Source organism: Pleurodeles waltl, chromosome 2_1 (genome assembly GCF_031143425.1).
Source record: "Pleurodeles waltl isolate 20211129_DDA chromosome 2_1, aPleWal1.hap1.20221129, whole genome shotgun sequence".
Lineage (NCBI taxonomy): Eukaryota > Metazoa > Chordata > Amphibia > Caudata > Salamandridae > Pleurodeles > Pleurodeles waltl.
In genome coordinates this window covers 668,691,551-668,713,347 of record NC_090438.1, presented here as the reverse complement: position 1 = coordinate 668,713,347, position 21,797 = coordinate 668,691,551, and the positions used below count along the sequence as shown (strand labels likewise).

Here is a 21,797-nt window from a genome sequence, read left to right as displayed (position 1 = left end):
AATTCATATTTCTGTGTCCCTAAATGACAAGGCCGAAAACCTATTTTCACTGTGGCAGGTCTAGCTGTCATATGCAGAAATCTCAGAGAACTGATTACAATAATGATACAGGTAAATGGAAAAGGGTCCAGCTAGGAAAATAATTAAAGCACTACTTTTTAATAATTATTAGCAATTCAATTCAATGTGAAATCAGATGTTTAATAAATATTAAGGAAAAGTAACTTTTAGAAAGGTACTCTTTACCTACCTGTACTGTCAGGAAGTTAATTGGCATAGGCATCTGCCAACTCCCAGCCTGTGCTCAAGCCCAGGAATAGATGTTAAAGGAATCTGAAATGTTCCCCCACTAGCAAACAATAGGCTGACATGCCTAAGTAGAGATTACTACCCTGAGCTCAACAGAATATGTATGGTAGGAGCTTTGGGCATCATTTGACACCACTGTATCAAATCCTGCATGACAAATCTGTTATGCCACATGTCACTCTTTGGTGCAGTTGAAAAGGGGAGAACAGGATACCAAGAACATTCTTATATATCCCCTGTCTGGTTGCTTTAGCACCCTTCTATTTTCCTACCAGTCTTCTGTCTATGGGTTTGTTCTGGGTGCAATATCTGCTTTAAACTGAATTTTAGGGTGAGAGAACATCAGTAATTTCCCTAATACACCACCAGACGCACTCCTAGCCCACAGAGCCCAAGTTTAGTGAGGCCGAAGACTTTTGCCATCTTGAAAATATCATGGCATTTTGAGCTGACTTACAGTAAGGCAAGCAGGAACTACAGAAAAAGTGGGTAGAGTTGCCCACGAGAACTTTAACCCTATTGTTTAGGAATTTCCAAGGAGTCATCCCACCTACTACTGGATCCTAGCATAAATGTGGCACCCCAAGTTAGCATCCTCAGGACACTTTCTGGACCTGTTGAAGATCAGAAGAGGACTAAAACAGCTGTCTGTGACCTGAGATGAGCCCTGAAGGACTGGACCTGCTCTCTTTTGTACCCAAGGATGTGGCCTCTAAGGGTCAACTAGCTGACCTTCTGTGTGGCTATAGGACATAACAAGGTATCAGAGCACTAGATTCTTGATGTTAAATGTCAGATGGCTACACATGCCAAGACATCGATATTCGGTATATACATACATCAAGAGGCAACAAGCACACACCAATTTCTTACAATAGACACATCTCATAAATCAGGCTTAGCTAGCGCTGGAGAGACACAATTTATGGCAAGTCCTATTCAGCATATGCCCGACGAGTATTACTCTGGATCAGGCCAGGCATTCCATTTGAGGTCCTAGACAAGTAGTTAAAATGAAAGGGCAATATGTGCTCATAGAGGGCCGACTGGACAGGGACCATGTTCTCTTCGGCTGCATTTATGCCCCCAATTCGGAGAAACCACTGTTTTGTGCCACACTCTTAAAACTGCTGTCCAGGTGGGTGGGAATTCCCTGGATCTTGGGGGAGATAATAATAACATACTTGAAATTTACCTTGTCCGCTCCCACGCTCCTTTACCTCAAGCCCCCATGTCATAGTTAAGGGGTGATGAGGACCCACAAGTTATCCTTTTAACCAAACTTTATTAAGTCACATGAGCAAAAGCCAAAAAAATGAAAGTATGAAGTTGAATTTGTGAAATCCAGGCAATCAGGGATAGGCTTCTCTCCTGCTTTGTCCCAATGAACACCAATTTTCCTCCTGCCTCTGCATTTGATGGCCCAGGGGGTGTGTGTGATATGTGCATGTTTAATTTACATCTGAATGTGCATCTTTTCTTTCCTCTTAACTGATATTCTTTGTTTCATCATTATAGAATATTTCTTAAGGTTCTCTTTGTCTTCGGTTGGCACTTGCTGTCCTGGCTTATCCTTGACTGGATGTGTCTGCCTGCCGTGGATCCCAATAAAGGAACTTACCTTTTCCTTGGAACGTTTGCTTGCCTCTAGAAGTTTCTTTCTTGTTGCTCTTCCTCCCACTGTGCCACACTACATTTTATGGTACCAGGAGTGGGGCCTTAAAAGAGGAACCTTGTTGTGCGGATCCACCGGCCGGAAGATTACTTTAACAACTATCGGAGAGTTTGATATCTTGGAAGCGGCTTTAATTCAGTAAACGGACTTTCGCCCGTGACGTTCAAGGTACTTTTGCTGTTTGGCTGGCGTAGCAATTCGCCCTTTAACGGGTGCGGACAAACTTGCGCTTTCAAGTTGTGCGCAAGAGGGAAGTATAGCTCGTGCTTTGTAATTACGCCCCTCACGCTTTGAAGGTGCGCATGGGAAGGAACAGGCTTATGCTCTGTACTCACGTCCGGAGACGCTGCGTGCGCTTCTCACACTTTGGAAGTACGCGTGCATCTGCCTGCGTCAGCGTTGGCTCTTGGAAGTTGGCCTGTGTCACCTAGCAACAGGCAGTCAGCGGGAAGACATGTCAGTGTTTGTACGCCAGCCGACATGAGCGGTTGCGTGGATGCTTGACAACAAATGTTTTCGTTGTTCTGGCGCTGCAAGTCACTTCCGGAAACATCGTACTAGATCATTTATACAAACCCGGAACAAGGGACATTTACACTTGTTGTTCTGTAACCTATTGGAGCAGTAAATGGCTATTTTGTTTTCAACTGGAGGTGGAAAGGAAAACATAATAAACGTTGTTTCACCTAAAACGAAGAAGAAGAGGAGAGGAGGAAGAAACAGAAGCAGGAAGAGAGAGAGAAAAACAATATATCTTTTTTTTAACTTTTATGACTTTAAATTTGCATTCATTTTGGGTTTTTTTGTGGGACACTGAGGGGGAAAAAGTTTATTAATCTATATAGGACCTAATTTTCTTTTATGAGTACTCATCTTGTATCTGTGTAAGTTGTTTTTCTTTGTGCTTGTTTTATTGTTTTGATATGGCGACAAGTAACACAGTTGTGCAACCTCCACCATTTTTACCTAGGCTGGGAAACCGGAAATAAAATGGTGTGAATGGGTGAGAAGTTTTGAAAATTATCTGGTTACTATTGATGCCAATAGTTATTCTCCAAGCAGGAAATTGGCATTCCTGTTTAATCATTTGGGAGTTGCAGGACAGCATGTTTTTTTACCGCCAAATGATGACAATGTTGTCTGGAATGTGTACATTGAGGGTAAGGAGAGAATCAAAAAACAATTTTCTGATGAATCAAATGTACTTTTGGAAAGGTTTAACTTTGCGATGTGCAAACAGTCAGTGGATGAGTCTGTGGATGAGTATTTAGCTACTCTGCGTGTGCTAGCTGCGAAGTGTGAGTTAGGGAAGAATGTGGATCTACATATCAGAGATCAGTTTGTTTTTCATTGTTACTCCAAGAAGATTCAAGAACATTTATTAGCATGTCGTAATCCCTCTTTGGATGAAGCCATTGACATGGCAAAAGCTATTGAAAGGTCCATTGTTATGTCTAAAGTGGTTTGTGGACAGAATGAGCAGACTACTGTTAGCCAAGTATGTGAAGACTCTGATCTCTGCTATATCAAAGAGAGGTCCTGGAAGCAGAACAAAGGACAAACACTTTGTTATCGTTATGGTTCACGCAACCATATTAGGAATAGTCAGTCTTGTCTGGCACTAGGCAAAAAGTGTAACAAATGTCAGAAGTTTGGTCACTTTCAAGTGGTTTGTAAGCAATTTGGACGTGGCAACAAACGTCCGCAAGGCGGGGCGAAAGTGAGAATTAATAACGTATACACTCAAAATGGAGAGGTTTTGACTCAGGAATGTACTAACAGATTATCTACTGTTGTATTGACTATAGATGATCACGATGACTTGAATGTTGTGAAGAAAGTTAAAGGACAATTTTGTCAAGCGGTCATTGTTTCTAAAGAAATTACTGTTATGGCTGATTCTGGTGCACCTGTCACAATATTAGCAGACAAGACCTATAACACGCTTTGGCCAGCATCCAAAGAACTGCATAAAGCTCACATTAGCCCGAGAGCCTTTAGGGATCATGATATAGACTTGTTGGGTTTCTTTCCTGCTCATCTGGAGGTGCTAGGGAAAAGCATTATAACTAAAGTGTATGTAGTTGTTAATGGTAGGGACATTGTTGGATGGAAAGATTTGGCCAGATTAGGTATTGTTCTTCATCCTGGATGTGATGTTCCTATAGTTTTAGGAGACATACCTGAATGTGGAGCAGAGGAACCTGAATTGTATACCATCATCACTGGTGATCTTAAGGAATTCTTCCTCTCTAAGTTTCCCAGTGTGTTTGCTGACCGTGTAGGTTCAGTTAAGGGTTTTGAGCATCATATCAAACTTAAAGAGGGAGCAGTTCCTGTTTTGCACAAAGTGAGACAGTTCCCATTTCAATCAGGGGGCATTTGTAGACTTGGGGGAAGATAGAATTATAGCTCCTACTGATTCATCTGAGTGGGTTTCACCAATTGTTTTGACAAAGAAGAAAAATGGTGATCTTCGGTTATGTGTGGACCTCAGAACCCTTAATAAAAACATTCTTGTTGATTGTCACCCACTTCCACACATCCAGGAACTCATTTCATGTCTGGGAAACTCTAAGGTCTTTTCTAATATAGATTTACATTCTGCCTATCATCAGATTTGTCTTAGTGAAACCTCACAGGAGCTTACTACCTTTGTTACTCCCTATGGTGCTTTTAAATATTTAAGGTTGCCATTTGGTCTAGCATCTGCGGCTAGTGTTTTTAAAAAAATGATGGACTCATTATTTGGCCATTTTTGCAGTGTTTTCGCATTTCAAGATGACATTTTAGTACATACTCAGGACATAGATCAGCATAAAGAGGTGCTTAACAAAGTTTTTTCTATTCTTCAGGAGGTTGGCATGACCATCAAAAAAGAAAAATGCAAGTTCTTAGTTGATAGTGTCGAGTATTTGGGTCATTCTATTTCTGCTGAGGGTATCAAACCAAAGCAGAACAATTTGGAGGGGATCAAAGCTGCTCCCTCGCCATCTAATAAGGATGAATTACGTTATTTTCTTGGCCTTTGTGAATACTATTCGAGGTTTGTAAAGGGTTATGCCTTAATGGTTCAGCCTCTTAGATCTTTACTGAAAAAAGGAACCAAATCTATCTGGGATGAGCAAGCTATCAGTGCGTTCAATTCTGTCAAACAAGTTGTGTTGTCTGCTCCAGCTTTGAAATCTTCCATGCCTTCGGCACAATCCTTTATCACTGTGGATGCTAGCTTGAAGGGTCTGGGAGCTGTTTTTGGACAGTGGGTTGACGGACAGGAGCACACTGTAGCATTTGCATCTAGAGCTCTATCAGTAGCTGAGGCCAATTATAGCACCATAGAGAGGGAGGCTCTTGCGTGTGCTTGGGCAGTTAAAAAATGTAAAACATACATGTGGGGTACATGATGCACCATTTACACAGATCATAAACCTCTTGTGTTTCTCATGAGTGGAAATGGTTTAGGCAAAGCATCTGCCAGATTGGTTCATTTGCTTTCAAGATTTCAGGAGTACAATTTGGAAGTGAAGTCTGTTGCGGGTGGTAAAAATATTTGTGCAGAGTGTCTTTCATGCTTGCCGCTGCCCTATTCTCAAAGCATGAGTGAAAATGATGACACTAAATGTGTGGTAGACGTGTTGGATGTTGTGTCGGCTTCAGAGGGGACTTTTACCAAACAGGACTGGCAGTTAGCAATGTCTAAGGATGAGACTCTATCTCAAGTTTTAGACTACATCAAACAAGGGTGGCCCAACAAAAAAAAAATATGATGGTGAAATGGGAACTTATCATCAGTTGGCACCAGAATTGTCCTGTGAAAATGGGATTTGTATGAGAGGCTCAGTTTGTATTCCTCCTTCCGAACTCAGACATATGATGGTGAAGGCGTGACATGAAGGTCATCTTGGTATTTCTGCAACTTGCAGAAGATTGAAAGAAAAGTTTTGGTGGCCAAATTTGGACAAACAAGTAACAGATTTTATTAATAATTGCCCATTTTGTATTGTGTCAGCCAAACATTGGAAAAATAATACTAAACCTTTGTGCACTGTACCTTTTCTGGGTAAAGCCTGGGAAAGTATCGCCATAGATTTTTCAGGACCATTTCACTTATCACCAAAGAGAATGAAATTCTTAATTGTGGCCATGGATTATTTTTCAAAATGGATTTACTATTCATTTGTGGAGAGTGCTAAGACAGAGACTGTTGTTTCTTTTTTGACAAATCTCTTTGCATTGGAGGGTCCTCGATCAAATATTGTCACGGATAAGGGGGTGCATTTTGTGTCCAGGAAGATGGACATGCTTATGAAAAAAGTTGATATCAAGCACTCATGCGTAGCTTTGTACAGTCCAGCTTCCAATGGTTTAGTGGAAAGGGCTAATCGTATTTTGAAAGAAGGGTGCAAACTGCTCTGGCTGTTAATTTTGATGTGAACATTTTTCTGAAAGAAAAGATCTGGGCATACCTAAATACACCTCATTCTACTACGGGCGTATCTCATTTTGTTCTTCTCAGAAGTAGGGAGTCCAGATCTAAACTTTAGCCTTCTTGGATGATTGACACGTTCGGTAACAAATATGGGATACAGAGGTAAATTTAGACGAGTTACGGAACAGAGTTTGTATGAAGCAATTGTCACAGAAGAGTGATTATGATGCAAGACATAGAGTTAACAACTTTAATCTTAATATACATGATTGGCTTTTGATTAAAAAAAAAAAAAAATTATAAAGGGGGATCAAATTTTCTCTGCCGACTAAAGTACTTCAAGTTTCCAAACATTCTGTTTTATTGGAGGGAAAAGGTTAGTGGAACTAGAACAGCATTGTACCTATTACGAATACTCAAGCTGAAATTTTCAAACATGTTTATTTAGGAAGGAAATCTGATGACAATTCTAATGCGGTGTTCTTTAATGATTTGACACATAGTGAGGCTATGAATGGTGGGTCAGACTTACAGGTTAGTCCTACTACTGACGCGGGAGAATTTTGCAGTAGTGACAGAGTTAATGTCACTGTTCTAGAGTGTGTACGCACATGCAGTGACAGACTGGTTAAATTTCCATCTAAATTTAAGGATTATGTCATGTAGTTTTTTTTAGTTTTTTTATTTTAAAGGGGGAAGATGATGTGAAATGTGTATGTTTAATTTACATTTTAATGTGCATCTCTTCTTTCCTCTTAACTGTTATGCTTTGTTTCATCATTACAGAATGTTTTTTTCTTAAGGTTCTCTTTGTCTTTGGTTGGCACATGCTGTCCTGGCTTATCCTTGACTGGATGTGTGTGCCTGCCGTGGATCCCAATAAAGGAACTTACCTTTTCCTTGGAACATTTGCTTGTCTCTGGAAGTTTCTTTCTTGTTGCTCTTCCTCTCACTGTGCCACACTACAGTGTGGCTGTCCAACCCTCTCGACATCCTGAAACACTGGAATGTCGTGCAGCTCCTGATCATGGCCTATATCGTCGGCCTTAAAGGAGTTAGTCTCAGGTCCCTGTTCCTCCTCACACTCTGCTCACTAACACTCAAAGCAATTCTCCCAGTGGGTTGGTCAGTGGCCCCTTGTGGACGCTTGGAGATCTAATAACCCTCATCACCATCTATACTCCCACTATCCAGGCCCCCACAACTTATATGTTCACCTGGGCTGCTTTCTATGCACTCCTGACCTGATTGCACATCTCACACACACAGACTATTTAGGTGGAGTCTTATCAGACCAAGCTGCCCACATACTGGATATTAAATGGTGTGCACCCCCCAGTCCCTACCTGTCATCTTTCAAAAGATTTGCTAGATTATCAGGTTTTTTGTGATAGACAATTCACTTACATATCTCAATATTTCAAAACTAATCAAAGCAAGGCCAGTTCCCGTGCAGTTGAATGGGATGTCTTTAAAGTGGTCACATGGGGAGTCTGCCTTCAACAAATTACTGGGGCCCATAGGCAATTGACCGGTGCTCTTCATGATGCAAAGGCCAAGGCGGTGTCACTCGATAACCGCCCCTTACTAGATGCCACAGCACGGCAGGCCCTTATAGAAGCCAAGGCCACCATGCCACTCTCCTGGAGCGTTTACATTGTTTTAACTATACAGTGTACACAGCCAGGCTTCACGCAACAGGAGACAAGTCCTGAGGATTTCTTTTATGGCTGGTCTGTCAGGACACACAGGTACCTCTGATCATGGAGTTCCCTCCATAGGGGATCCCTTCTGTGTACAGAAACCACAATACTCCAGGCCTTTTATGTTTACTATGCACATCTCTATACAGCCCCTCCAGTGCCTTCCAGGGGCACCATAAGGCACTTCTTGCCCCCTCTTTCTTTATCTATCCATCATAGCATTGGCCCGTGAAGAACTAGACAAAATAATAATACTGGAGGAGGTTAAGAAGGCAATACATGACCTAGCCTGTAGTAAAACCTCTGGGATAGTTGGTCTCCCTGTAGAATTCTATGATTGTTTTTCTATCTATCTAGGCCCACAACTATTGGCTTTCTCTAATGAGGCCCTCACCACTGGCACTCTCCCCACTGCCTTCAGGAATCTCTCATTGACTCCCTACTGGAAACAGATAGAGACCCCACCTAGCTCACCTCTTACAGACAGGTAGCCATATTAGGCACAGATTCTAAAATATTAGGTACGATTTTAGCAGACCGTTATCAGCAGGTACTCCCTGCATTAGTTCACCCTGAACCAAAATGGCTTTAACATTGGCTAATAACATTAGATGTTTTCTCCATGTTATGGACCAAGCATCATTGTGTTATCCCCTAGCGGTGGCCCTTATCTTTTACTTAGAAAAAGCCTTTAATTCCCTCTCCTGGGACTATCTCTTTGAGGTCCTTTCGGCTTATGGGGATAAGTCCCTGAAACTCCTATTTATAGGCCCCACCTCCAGAGTATGCATAGGGTGCCTTATATTGGCCCCATTTCTGATTAGTTGTTGTACACTACAGGGTGGCTCTCTCTCCCTGATATTCTTCACAATTACAATGGATTCCTTACTTCACAAACTTCATCAAAAGGGACTGCGGTGAGGCATCTCATAAAATGGGACCACACATGCGATCTTGCTATATGCAGACGATGTGTAAAGCGCATTGTCTATGTCCAAGATGCCTCATGAGAGTTAACCTCCATTTCAGAGAACTTTCGCACATGTTGCTGGCTTTCAGACGAATTGGGGAGAGTTCTGCAACTTTCCACTTTGTCAAGATATGCCCGACAGGTCGTCCAACTGGGCAGCCATATATAACCATGGAAGGCCGCTGCTGTGTTTCTCACAAAGGGTAAAGGACATTTTTCATTCCTCAAAGACCAAAAGGGCTCCTGTCATCGGCTACCCCTCACATCACAGGTCAAGTAGCTCTTTTCAAAATGATAATTCTCTTCAGACTCCTTTATTATTTTGCCAATGTCCCCATATTACCAGGTAGTTAATTTATCTTAGAACTAAACCACTTGCTGGGTGACCTGTTGTGGTTTGGTTGCAGGAGAAGAGTAGCCCTCACCAAACTACAATTGTGGGTGGGCTGTAGCTGGCTTGGCACGCCTTCTTATGAAGCTTCCTACCTCGTGGCACAATTACAATGGGCTTCCCGTCGGCTAGCCAGGCGGAATCTATATGAAACCAGTATAGGAAGTGGCCCTCTTCCCTACCAACAATTCCACCAACCCTACATCATATGCTTAATCACCAACGCTCCTGGTCACTTCATTTTTTAGTAGACAGGAAATGCTTGGCCAGAATTGCCCACTTGATGAAACACGTTCCTTCCTACTGTCCAAGGATCCCCCCTTCAGGGCCTTCCTGGACCATTAGGCACCTTAACAGCTGTCCATCTGTCGACCTCGCACAAACACTCCACTGACACAATAGGGGACCTCTTCTAAAATGCACAACTCCTCACATTTGACCAACTACAACAGGATTGTGAAACCCCCCCGACAATTCTTGTTGCATGGTCAATTTATAGCAACCTACAGATCATTATGGGGTCCACTGGACAAAGAACCATCTATCCATGCAGTGGTCCACATGTTATGTGATGGGGTAGGGGTGGCACTTAATAATGTAGCTTTACAAAGACATAGAAAAACACAGTAGACCAACGTTGTCATGGCTCCAGAAACGCTGGGTGGATGACCTGGGGAGATCATGCATGACAAGGAATGGTCCAAGGCACTGGAATCCCCCCAAACAATTTCCCGTAATGTACGCTTTAAACACTTTCAATATATGGTGCTCCACAAAGCATACCTTACGCCCTCCGATTAACCTGCATGTTTCCAACGTCCAACTTCTTATGCCCTAGATGCCAAACCCAGGCAGCAGAATTAAAGCAAAAGCTTTGGACATGCCCTGTCATAAACGCTCATTGGCGAACACTGCTTACCATCCTCAGGACAATCACCGAACTGAACCCATTAGTCTCATAGGGGGCAGCAGCTCTGGCCTCTTTCACAGGGATATGAATCAAACAATTTGAGCACACTTTGCTAATTTGGGACTAGTCCTTGTGAAATTCCTGCTTACTCTTCAGTGGAGAACACAGAACTCTGCGACCACACACCAATGGCACTGAATGTTACTGCACTGAGGGGAGGCAGATAGCTCCACATTAAACTGGGAAGAGGCCAGGTGACTCCACAAATGCCCCATTGCAGCAGCCTGGGACACAATGCTCATGCAACTCAAAGATCTCATTAATGCTGACCCTCCTTCCCCTACCTAACCTACTTCCTTCCTCTCCTTCCAAGGGACCTCAGTTCATTGGAGACTACACCATCCACGTCTGACATACCCTCCATGCCCATGAACACACTCTGAAAACATATGCCCATGAACACTACCACTGCTGCCTCTTCAGCCCCCTATATAATCCTATTTTCATAACAGTGAACGCACCCTGACTATTATATCTCATAACTACTCATTGTCAAATTCTGAGCTAATGTACTCCCCAGTTAGATTAACTCGCCATGAACCACTTCCCAGTTTCAAGTTACTCCTTTCCCCTCTCCCCATATCGAAGAGATTTTCGCTTCTTTCATTCTCCTTCACCTACTTTGGTACTCACACAAGAATCCTTAACCTGCCTACAACCCTTAGGGATGCATGTTTATCTACATGCTAAATAATTTTTAGTGCTATGTAATGGAAAGGTATGAATGTGGTGGTGATGGGAATGTCCATTGGTGAAATGTATGGTGTCAGAAAACAAATGCAAAGGATTATTGCTGTAGTTGTGGAGTAAATCGTGGGTAAGGTGAGGGAGACTGAAAGGTAGCAGGTGCGCGCTGGGGGTATTGTGGAACAGAAATGCTGGCTACATGCACTGCATGCCACATTTAATAAATAAACATACATATCATACCAGTGGAAACTCCACAGTGAGGGAGATTAGCCTGGGGAAATTCAAGTCTTGCTGCTACAAAGGATAATTGATGTGATCCCATACTGTAGATAGTTGGTGGGAAGGGACAGATACAACATGTACATGAGACCACAATGTAGTTTTCAAAGATATTTAAGAGCCCTCTTATGAAGGTCTATAACATGCACAAATGAGCTGCAGCAGAGAATACGTGGAGCCCATCAGTCACCATCTCTGTTGACAGGGCCAAATACAACTGAGTAGTGGTCAACCCTGGTGGTGAAGTGGAGAAAATGTGGAATGAAAGAGGAAATAATATGGAGCTGTTGCTGCAATTCAATTGGTGTCCAAGTCAATTTCAAGCAGATAATTATATCTATTTGACAACAGATCATAATTTTATGAGTTACACAATATTCTGCAGAATTCCTGATTGATCACAGTTAGAATATTACTGAGCACTTAGCAGGATCTACTGACAAGGACTTGGAAGTTTTGCCCAGATGAAGTGATCTCTGGAATGAACATCTGTTGCTTCACAGTTTTTCCAATGATTGATGATTTCCAAGAAGTTCTTAGTGTTGGTGTGTTACTGGTGTATGCATCTATGTCCACCTCAACTTTAGAAAACTGCCTCTGTTTGTGCAAGCAGCACTTCAATGCTGATTTAAAATGTCTGTATTCTTTTTTTCTGAATTGTGCTGTGTGACTTGCCTAGAATGTGCTCTAGCACCACTGCAATTGAAATATCTGTAATGTTTGATTGCCAAGTGCACTTTTCCTTGTTATTTACCTAACCTTTAGTTCATCATGTTTTTTTGCAGGCACTTCCAGGTACTTGGTAGAGGAGACACTCACCACAGAATATCAGGTAATTACATATTCTTGCTATTAGACGATTCATACGAATGGAGCAGGAGCTTTTTCTCTCAAGTGGGAGAAAAGTTAATCACATAACCATGTCCTGGGTACTGTTTAAATAAAATCACATCTAAAATGACTGCTTGTTCTCTTGGGATCCTGAAAACCCTCAGCCCACAACATGGATTGATGAGGGAGCATTTGTATGATCTTGGCGAGACTGTGCAATCATTAGGTGCCAGGAATGAACATGGTGAAAGAGCAAGCAGTAATTATATGGGAGTGACTAGAAGCGGGCTCCTAGACTTCCTGAGTAGCAGTGGTGAAATTGGAGACAGGGGACCAGTGATCAAAAAGCTATGACAGTTATACCTCCCTAACCTCCCTTAAAATGGCCACCCTGGATTTAGCCAGTAAATAATTGGACAAGCACATACTTGAGGCAACCATCAGTGTACACAAATGGTAGAAGTGATTAAGGTTTACTTTTTTCATTAAATGTCTTAAGCAAGGAGACAAGAAAGACCGGATGGTAAATCATCAGGTAATAGTAACTTAGCTCATTTAGTTAATGGCGAATTGTCCCAGATTTCTAGGACCTTAGAAGAGCAGATGTTTATGGATAAACACACATGGTCTGCTGACTGAAAGTTTCTGGTGCACTCTGTTGATCCACCTGTCTGTTATGTGTCTTTGGCCTCTTTCAAGTGTGGTTTAGCCTTTCATAGGAAGCCTTGTAGATGAGCATCTTGTTCTTTAATAGATGGTACTCACTTGCCCCCCTTCACTATCTCTAGGGGAATTGATTTTGGGTGAGAATCAGTGAGCCAATACAATTGAGACACATTTGTTGGTGAGTCTTAAAGGAATAGTACTCAACATCTGCAAGTTCTAATGCCTCTACCCAATCTGCTGTTCAAAAAGATATATAAACCTTGCAAATATTGCCTCACTGATTTACTTGTTCTTTTTGTCTGTCCATTAGTTTGCACTTCATATGTTAAGGACTGATGGGCGATCGATTGTGGATCTCAGTCATTATTAAAAAGTATGGTAACCCATGTTGACATACCAGATGCTGAACAAAAATGCTTGCTTCACTACCACTTTCATGTACCCCTTAGTTCTTCACCTTTTTCTTTCACCTTACTTATGATCAAACTTGACTACAAAGTTAATTCAATTTTAACAGGATTTCTGGAGAATGTTTAGTCTGATCCAAAATGTTCCTGAAGTCTTTACAGAGACCTTCATCAGGACCACCTATAATCCTTGGGCCAGTTTCTTTCAATAACTAATTTGTTAAAGCTGTAGGTATGAAAGAAGATACTTATTCTTCTCTTTTAAACATAAAACCATTTTCTCAACTTTGCTGCCTAACAGCCGGTAATGTCGGATATGGCTGATAATGTGTCAGTCATGAAAGGTCAATCAATCAATAAATCAGCATTGTTAGAGTGTGGCACTGTCATCCTGGGGCTTCTGGGTGCTGAGGTGTGAGGTCTCTATTGAAAACCCAGGTTTTGAGTTTCTTTCTGAAGTCTGCAAGGGAGGGTGTTGTTCTAAGGGGAAGGTCATTCCAGGTCTTGGCAGTGATTTAAGAGAAGGAACGGCCACTGCTGCAGCTGCAACATGTGGAGGTGTGTGCGTGAGGGCTAGAGAGGAGGAGCACAGGTGTCTGGCAGGTTGATGGAAGTTCAGTCGGTAGTTGATGTAAGCAGGTCCTTGATCATGTAAGGCCTTGTAGTCATGCATGAGGATTTTGAAGTGGCATTTTTTCTGGATCGGGAGCCATTAGAAATTTCTAAGTGCGTTTGGCTGTGATCAGTGCAGTTTCTGTGCTGTGGTTGGCTCAGAGTCCTGATTGGGAGGGGTCAAGCAGGTTGTTTATTCCAGGTATTCAATGAGCTGTTGGTTGATGACCTTTTCGAGTACTTTGGCAGGGTAAGGGAGCAGAGAGATCGGTCAATAATTTGGGAGTTCGCTGGGATTGGCGAGGGTTTCTTTAAGAGGGGTCTGATCTTTACCTGTTTCCATCTGTTCTGGAGGAATGCAGAGGTGATGGAGGTGTGAAGGATGGTGGTGAGTTCAGGGCAGATTTGATTGATTCTCAGGTTGAAATAAATGGTGGCGGTATGGGTCGGTGGATGCTCCTGAGTGAGTGGACTACATGATGGTCATGGTGGTCTGTATGGTCAGCCGGTTCATGTGGTGATCATATGGCTGGTGTGCATTGGTTGGCTGAGGCTGTTGAGGTCAAGAACTATGGGTTGGGGGTCGAAGTTGCTGGAGATGGTGGTGATCTTACTGTGGAAATAGTCTGAAAGGGTATCGCAGAGTTCTTGCGAAGGGTAGATTTTGTTCTCTGTGGCTGCCGGGTTGAAGTATTCCTAGACTATTTTGAATAGTTCTTTCTTGTGGTTAGATGCCGTATCGATGCGGGCAGTGAGGGCTACTTCCTTGATGGCTTCCAGGTGGTAATTGCTGAGGGCTGCTTTGTGAGCGGCTGTGTCAGAGGGGTTGCTGGTGGAGCGCCATTGTTTCTCGAGTCAGTAGCAGTTGCCCTTGGTGGTTCTGATCTTTGGGGTGTACAAGCTGGCCTGTTTTGAGGTTTTGTTGGTTCTTGCTGGTTTCATCGAGGCAACTCTGTTGCTGCATTTGGTGATCCAGGTGGAGAAGTTCTAGATGGCCTCTTCGAGGTCTGATGAGGCTTCGGGTTGTGTGGGGCTGAGGGCCTGAGTCCACTGTGTCTCTGTTACCTTGCTCCAGCTCCCGTGGGTGGAGTTATGGTGCCTGGTGATCGTATTCTGTGCGGCAGAGATGGTGAACTGAACAATGGTGTGGTCTGACCAAGTGAATTCTGTGACATGGCTAAATTTGACTCTGTCACTGAAGGTGAAGATGGGGTTGAGTGTGTGTCCAGCTTTGTGTGTGGGTTCGATGACCAGCTGAGTGAGGATGATGTTATTCATGTTCTCCAGGAGAGCTGTAGAGTTGGCGTTGTTGGGGTCATCGAGGTGGAATTTGGGGTCACCGAGTAGGATGTAGTGATTGGAATCGATAACTTGAAGTGCGATAAGGTTGGAGATGGCATTACAGAAGGCCGGTTGAGGTCCCAGGGGTCTATATACAAGAGTGCCTCTTATGTTGTCTTGGAATCAGTCTGTAGTTGGAAGTTAAGGCGCTCCTTAGGAGGTGTGGGGTCATCATGGTGATGATGCATCGGATGGTTTCCTTGAAGATGATGGTGATGCCTCCGCCCTGTTTGTTGGTTCTGTTTTGGTGTATCATCTTGTAGCTATTGGGTGTTGCTGTGACGATGTCGGGTTTAAGGAGGAGCTGAGCCAGGTTTCAGATATGAAGCCTACGTCAGGAGAGAGAGTGGTGATGGTGTCCCAAATTTTCATAGCATGTTTGCAGAGGGATCAGGCATTGAGCAGAAAGCACAGGAGTAGTTCCAGGTTGTTCTAGGTCTTCTGGGCAGGTGTGGTGAAGGATTTGTGAGGTTAGACATTGCTGTGTTACAGGAGAAGTGGCAGCATCGGCAGGTGATGGGTCCTTCAGTTGCTCAGGGGGAGGTGGTGCAGCAGTTGCTGTTGTGGCATCTAGGGCAAGGAGCTCTTCAGCGGTGTATCAGTGGGTGGTGGTAGGGCCAGGGTCTAGGCATGGATGGGTACGGGCATGCTTGCCCAGCAGCGCTGCGGCGTTCATTAAGTAGGTCCTCGGGGGAGGGAGGAGCACTGGGTGATGGCAAGCGGGATCCCAGAGGATGAGGCGGCAGGAAGCTGACAGGAAAGTGGGCGGGAATGTGGGTGGGGGTGAAGGAAAAATGGCAACAAAGTAACAGAAAAAGATGCAGGCTACCACAACAAACAATATTTGTGGTTGATGCAGGTGCAAATTAACAACCAAAACAAACAAGATGCCAAACAGTGAAAACACAGTAGCAATGCGGGCAACTTAACGGAACAGAATGGAAAATACAAAGTATTTAAAATACAAAGTAACTACAGAGCAAGATATCAATACAAAGATAAAGTAACCACAGATACAAAGCAAGATACCAAACAGAGAAAGGTGGGTTAATGATGCCAAAGAATCAGTCATGGATGTGTGCTGGGAAAATCCTAAATCAAGGTATCCACCATGGCTTGCAAATCTATCATGGACAGGTTGATTGTTTCCAGATCCATGTTTCCCTGGCAACAAGACGTTTGTGGGCCTGGCTTTCTGTCAGAAACTCTAATCTGCATCTTGGTGAGCTGCTGCAGAGATGATGTGTAGCGCGCCAGGTATCCCACAGTTCAACATGCCCAAACACAATAGAATAATGCCTAACATTAGGTTGGTGAAGAAGGAGAGGAGGAGTTGGGAAATGAGAGAAGGCAATGAGATAACAGAGTTCTCTCATAGGTCACCCTTGTAGTGCTGCTACAACCCAATTGGTGTTTTAGACAATGACAAGCAATTATAGCTAATTAAAAACTGTAAAATACCTGACTGATCGCAGTTAGTACCTTACTGAGTATTTGGCAGGGTCTATTAATCTGAACTAGAGCGTTAGTGGCACCTTTGCCCAGATGGAGTGATCACTAGACGGAGCACTTAAAGTCTCACACCTTGCACAAATTTCCACAAACTATGGAAAAAGTGTTGGTGTCAGAACAGCACCTGCTTCTGTGTCCACTCAAATGTCATCAAATGTCTCTGTACAGCAACCTGTATTTCAATGCGGTGTCAAAATGCCTGGATTGGTGTTTAGCGAACCTTGCAATATGTCTTGCCTTGAACAAACTCTAGTGCCGCAACAATGAAAATATCTGTAATGTTGTGCTATAATTGCACCTTGTTGGAATCCCAGATTGTTGATGCCACCGCTCCTCCTTTATTAGTCCTTAAACATCCGCTTTCTCATTACATCCCTTTTTTCATCCTCCCTTGTTCAATCTGCACCAGTCCTGTGAAAAAAGATTATCTGACTAAAACAATGCACTCACACACTTCTACCTCATACATTGGTATCCTTAGAGCTTCGGATATGGAATAGTCAGGCTGTAAAAACACTTGCATTCGTTTCTTCAGATCAGTTATGCTTATAGTTCTGAAGCCCTAAGCCTTTTAAACTCGGTCTAACAAAATATTAAGTCTGAATTTCACACAGGTAATTTTGTACTTTTTCAATGTCATTAAACACCTTTAAAGTTTCCTTCAGCAAAACTTTCAGGTTGCTAGGCTGCAGAATCCTGGCTTGCCCCCTCAGCAGCCTGAAATAATGGAATCATTTGCTGAAACTCCTTCTTTCTCTTAAAAGTCTAGACACATTTCGGAAGACCTGTGATAACGTGTCCCTTTATGTCAATTTTATACACATTAGGACTCGTTTTAGGCCAATGAATCTTGTGACCCAGTGGTGAGACACCGTAGGACGAGATAGCTAATCAATATGTCAAGCAATATATCAATAATGTCATTAATATTCACCACCACAATACACTTTACCTTGGTTATAGACATTAATCAAATTGTCGACGCAACCATGACCTTTCAGCCATGAATAACCACACCCTTTGGTAGAATTTTATGAATTTTATTCCCTATTGATTACAATCTACTAGCAAAAGTGTCAATCTCAAAACCAAGAAGCATAAAAGTAAAGTCACAATATGGCAACTGTGATAAGATTTCATTAATGCAAGAATCATAAACATAAGAACATAGCACGGCGTGAACATGGATCAGAATGCAAATAATATCACGTAAGTCTCAGTTCAGCATAGCGCAATGTCAGTCTTTTGTCTATAATCGTCAGTCAGAGAGATTACCTATCCTAACCACCAATTAGCATCAGCATGTTGGGCTTCATGCAAAATAATTTAGAACACCAATTTAGAAAATATCTAGCTATGGCATCTATAAAAATAAGCAGTTGGTACCTAGAAAGGAAAAGCAAACAGACAAATTATAAATCGCATTGTCATAATTACCCTCCAAGGATTAGGTCAGCACACAGGATCAGTCTTCGTCTTCAGGACATCAGTCGAATCGCCATCAGTCTAACCACGTCTAAGGACAGGGGACACTTCCCTGATAAGGAGGAGAAGCGTAAAGGGCAGTATAAGGGTGAGGATAATTTATTAAGTCTCAAAGTCACCAAACAGAGTGACAGAGTTTCTAGATAAAATCGATAGCATTCCCTACCTAGTTCTAACGTCCCTTCTGTGACATGAGTTTTTATCCCTTTTTCATAATACCTTCCCCCAAAATTCTATTGGACATTCACTACACCCCACTATCTTTAACCTATCAAATTATACATTAGGTAATCCCAATTGTCACCCACTTTGATTGGTCTTCATAATTGACGTCTTCGGAGGTGGCACATCCGGGGGGTTTTCATCACCGCTTGGCACGTTTCTCGGGTCATGAGTTCCTTTGTCCATGGTCAAATATCCTTGTACATTTCTTTAATCTACTTTTGTTTCAAAATTTGTATAAAACTCATACTAAGGCAGCTAGCATGCGGATGAGAACAGAATAGGGTTTGTTACAAAAAAAGAAGGAAAAGAACAAATGCAGGGTCATGGCCCTTAGCGAGTCAGCACACTGAAAAACAGAGAAAAATGCTTCAATAAGAGAGCTAGGCAGCTAAATCCACAGCTCACGCTAACTTAAAGCCTATGAGATTTTAATACAATGCGATATCGTAAATGTTAATATAAATTATTGCATGAACAGTTTTACTTATCATTATTAGCTCACGTATATAATTGTGACCACACACATTATAGTTGAATTTCAGATGCATGTTTAAGCATTACTCTAATTATTGTAGTTTTCCATGCAGCATTATTAATCATTGATATAAGCATTTCACGTCTAATATATGTAATATTTAAACTACGCTCTCTCAGTCCCTCCTCTGATGACGCTCGTCATCACACCAAACTTTCCCTTGGCCTTTCACTTTAAATTTTTCACCTTGCGCATAATGCGCATTTCAACATCTTGCCCTTTATGTGAACTTTCCCAGATTTCATTGAACATTTTCTCTCTTTCACTTTCTTCGTTTCTTCTGGTTCTTTTAGTCCAATTTTTCTTAATTTTGTCATAAATGTTACATGCCCCCCACAATCCCAATAGACAGACCAGAACAATTAATAGACCCATTCATATTTTTGCAAGTACCCCATTCCAAATGTTGGTAAACCAGCTCCCAACTCTGGCAATTCCCTTTCCAAATTTCTCCCAGACACCAAGTTCTTTCAAATCCTTCAAATCTGTACTATCTCTAGTAAGGTTAGTAAGCATACTTCTAATCTTTTTACTGTTATCCGGAATGAACGAGCAACAATGACGCTCGTTAAGCATCTTGCAGACCCCTCCACTCTTTGCTAAAAGAATGTCTAAAGCAAGCCGATTTTGAAGAGTCATAGCTTTTTCTGCAGCAAGTTCAGTATCCATCAGGAGTATAGCCCCTGTGAAATTTGTCAGCATGTTATCCACAACAGTAGACAACTTTTGAATTTTCATAGAATTCAAGATAACCCCCACTGAAGGGATTATAGCTCCGAATATATCACCAATGACAGCCGCCACTGATTCTCGTTTTTGTCTAGGATGTTGTAATTCAGACGTTTTAGGTATTTGTTTTAAGTCATCAATCTGGTAAATCTTTGGGAATACTATTCCCAAATAACATGTCCCATACCATCCCTTAGGGAGACGGTAATAAGCATTCAGCCCACAGATGTAATAAATCCCTGGGATCACTGGATCCTGTCCATTCAACATAAATGTCCATTTACTCTGAAACAAAAACACATGTCTTCATTCACTCGTTCCCACAAACAAATTGTCTTGCTCAGATTTTGGCCTATATATACAAAGCCTACCTACATGTGATGCATCTATAGGTAATTTGCCTTGTGTCTTGATTGCAGTATAAGCATAATCATTTGCGTGCGTGCGTTTTTCTAACCCTTTTTCTAATCTCTCTTTCAATGCTTTGCGTCTATCATCAGTATGATCTAAGAAACTTTTCTCAACAGGTGATAATAAGCAAGTCAAATTATTGTGATGTGCATAAGCAGTTCCGAATGTAAGCGTTGGCTCAAAGAATCCTCTAACTATTTTTATATCATGTTCCTTAGCTAACTTATTTAAGAATTCAATCACAGGCACAAAGGAAAACACAACATCCAAGTTTGAATAAAATTATTGCACATGCTCTTGGTTATAGAACCTTGTTAGTAGCAAGCTGCAACTAATCCCATAAGTAAGAGGGAGGCTATGATAAGTAACTCGCTCCTGCACAGATGAAGGAATCTTAGTGCATACATAACAATCTTTCGCATCCATGGTTTCCACATACTCATTTAGCAAGCGATAGAAGACATTAGTAGAAAGTTCCCCTTTTGAATTAGTTCCCTCATGCATGTGTCTTGCATCCTGTTCAAATCTCTCCCACGGTGTTAGTGTTGTAGTTTCAGGTTTTGAAGTAGCATTAATGGTCTCTTTCTCTATCCATGGCATTCCCACAATCACTCCCACAATTATTATTGCACACACAACACCTATTATAAGTCCTAGCCAACCACACACTTTACTTTTCTTGCTACTACTTCTATTATAAGCCATGTCTGTATAGAATCAGATAGCAAAATAACAATCAACTAGAGGATGGTTTAAAACTCTCTTGCTTTCCCCGTGTATTTACAGCGTCTTCACTCGCTCCAGGACCCCTTTTGTCAAATCAGATTAGCAGCTTGTCATAATCAGGTTTCTTAAAAGTCAATCCGGTTCTAGTGTCACTTTTGATAAGTTATAAAGTCTCTCTATCAGTTTTCAAATTTTCAATTTTTAACCAAGCTTTCCTCGGATCCGTTCAGGTACCGTAGTATTGGCCTGGTACTTCTCGATCAAAACAGAATGCTAGGAATTCTTGTTGCCATTCAGATGTTGTAGCATACGCCCATTCAGGACCTGTGTATCTTCTGTTTGCGACTCTTTTTCTTTACAGCCTTCGTTCACCCTGTTGTTCTCCTTCACTTAAGTCTTCCACTCGGGATGTGTCGTTCTCCTCTATTATTGTGTCTCTTGCTACGTCTTTTATCTTGAAGAGTGGTTTATCTGGCCAGTTATCACCCTTATGCGTCTTCTTTTGATGTGTCTTTTCAGGACGCTGGACAGCACCCTCCTCCTTGTGATATGGCATTCTTACTTGATGGACCTGCAGCTGGCTCAGAAAGCTCTGGCTCGCTCTGATTTCTCTCTACTATTTCTCCGTCTTCTTCTTCTTCTTCTTCTGGGTCTGTACCGGGTTCAAGTTCTAACCCGTATTTGTCTACTTCTGGGAGAACCTCTCCTTGATTTAGTTCTCCTGCCGCCTCTTCTGAGATAGGCACTCTGTCACCTCTCTCGAACTCATTAGCTGCTTGAGGGACGAGGCTGTTCTCAGTGGGCTCTCTGACAGTCTTGGTTTCTTCTTGACTGTTTTCTGGCCCTGACACTCCTCTTCCTGAGGCTATTGTTCCGGTAACTTCAAGTTCATCTTCAACAG

The 21,797-nt window shown here is 42.3% G+C and overlaps 1 long non-coding RNA gene across 1 annotated transcript in view; it reads left to right on the top strand.

The window, feature by feature from the left end:
- The window catches only part of LOC138267432 (uncharacterized), a 275,076-nt gene that overhangs the window by 116,241 nt on the left and 137,038 nt on the right, over positions 1 to 21,797 (top strand). Inside the window, exon 2 of the long non-coding RNA XR_011199801.1 lies at positions 12,202 to 12,248. This is a non-coding gene — a long non-coding RNA (uncharacterized lncRNA). The remainder of the gene's footprint in view (positions 1 to 12,201; positions 12,249 to 21,797) is intronic.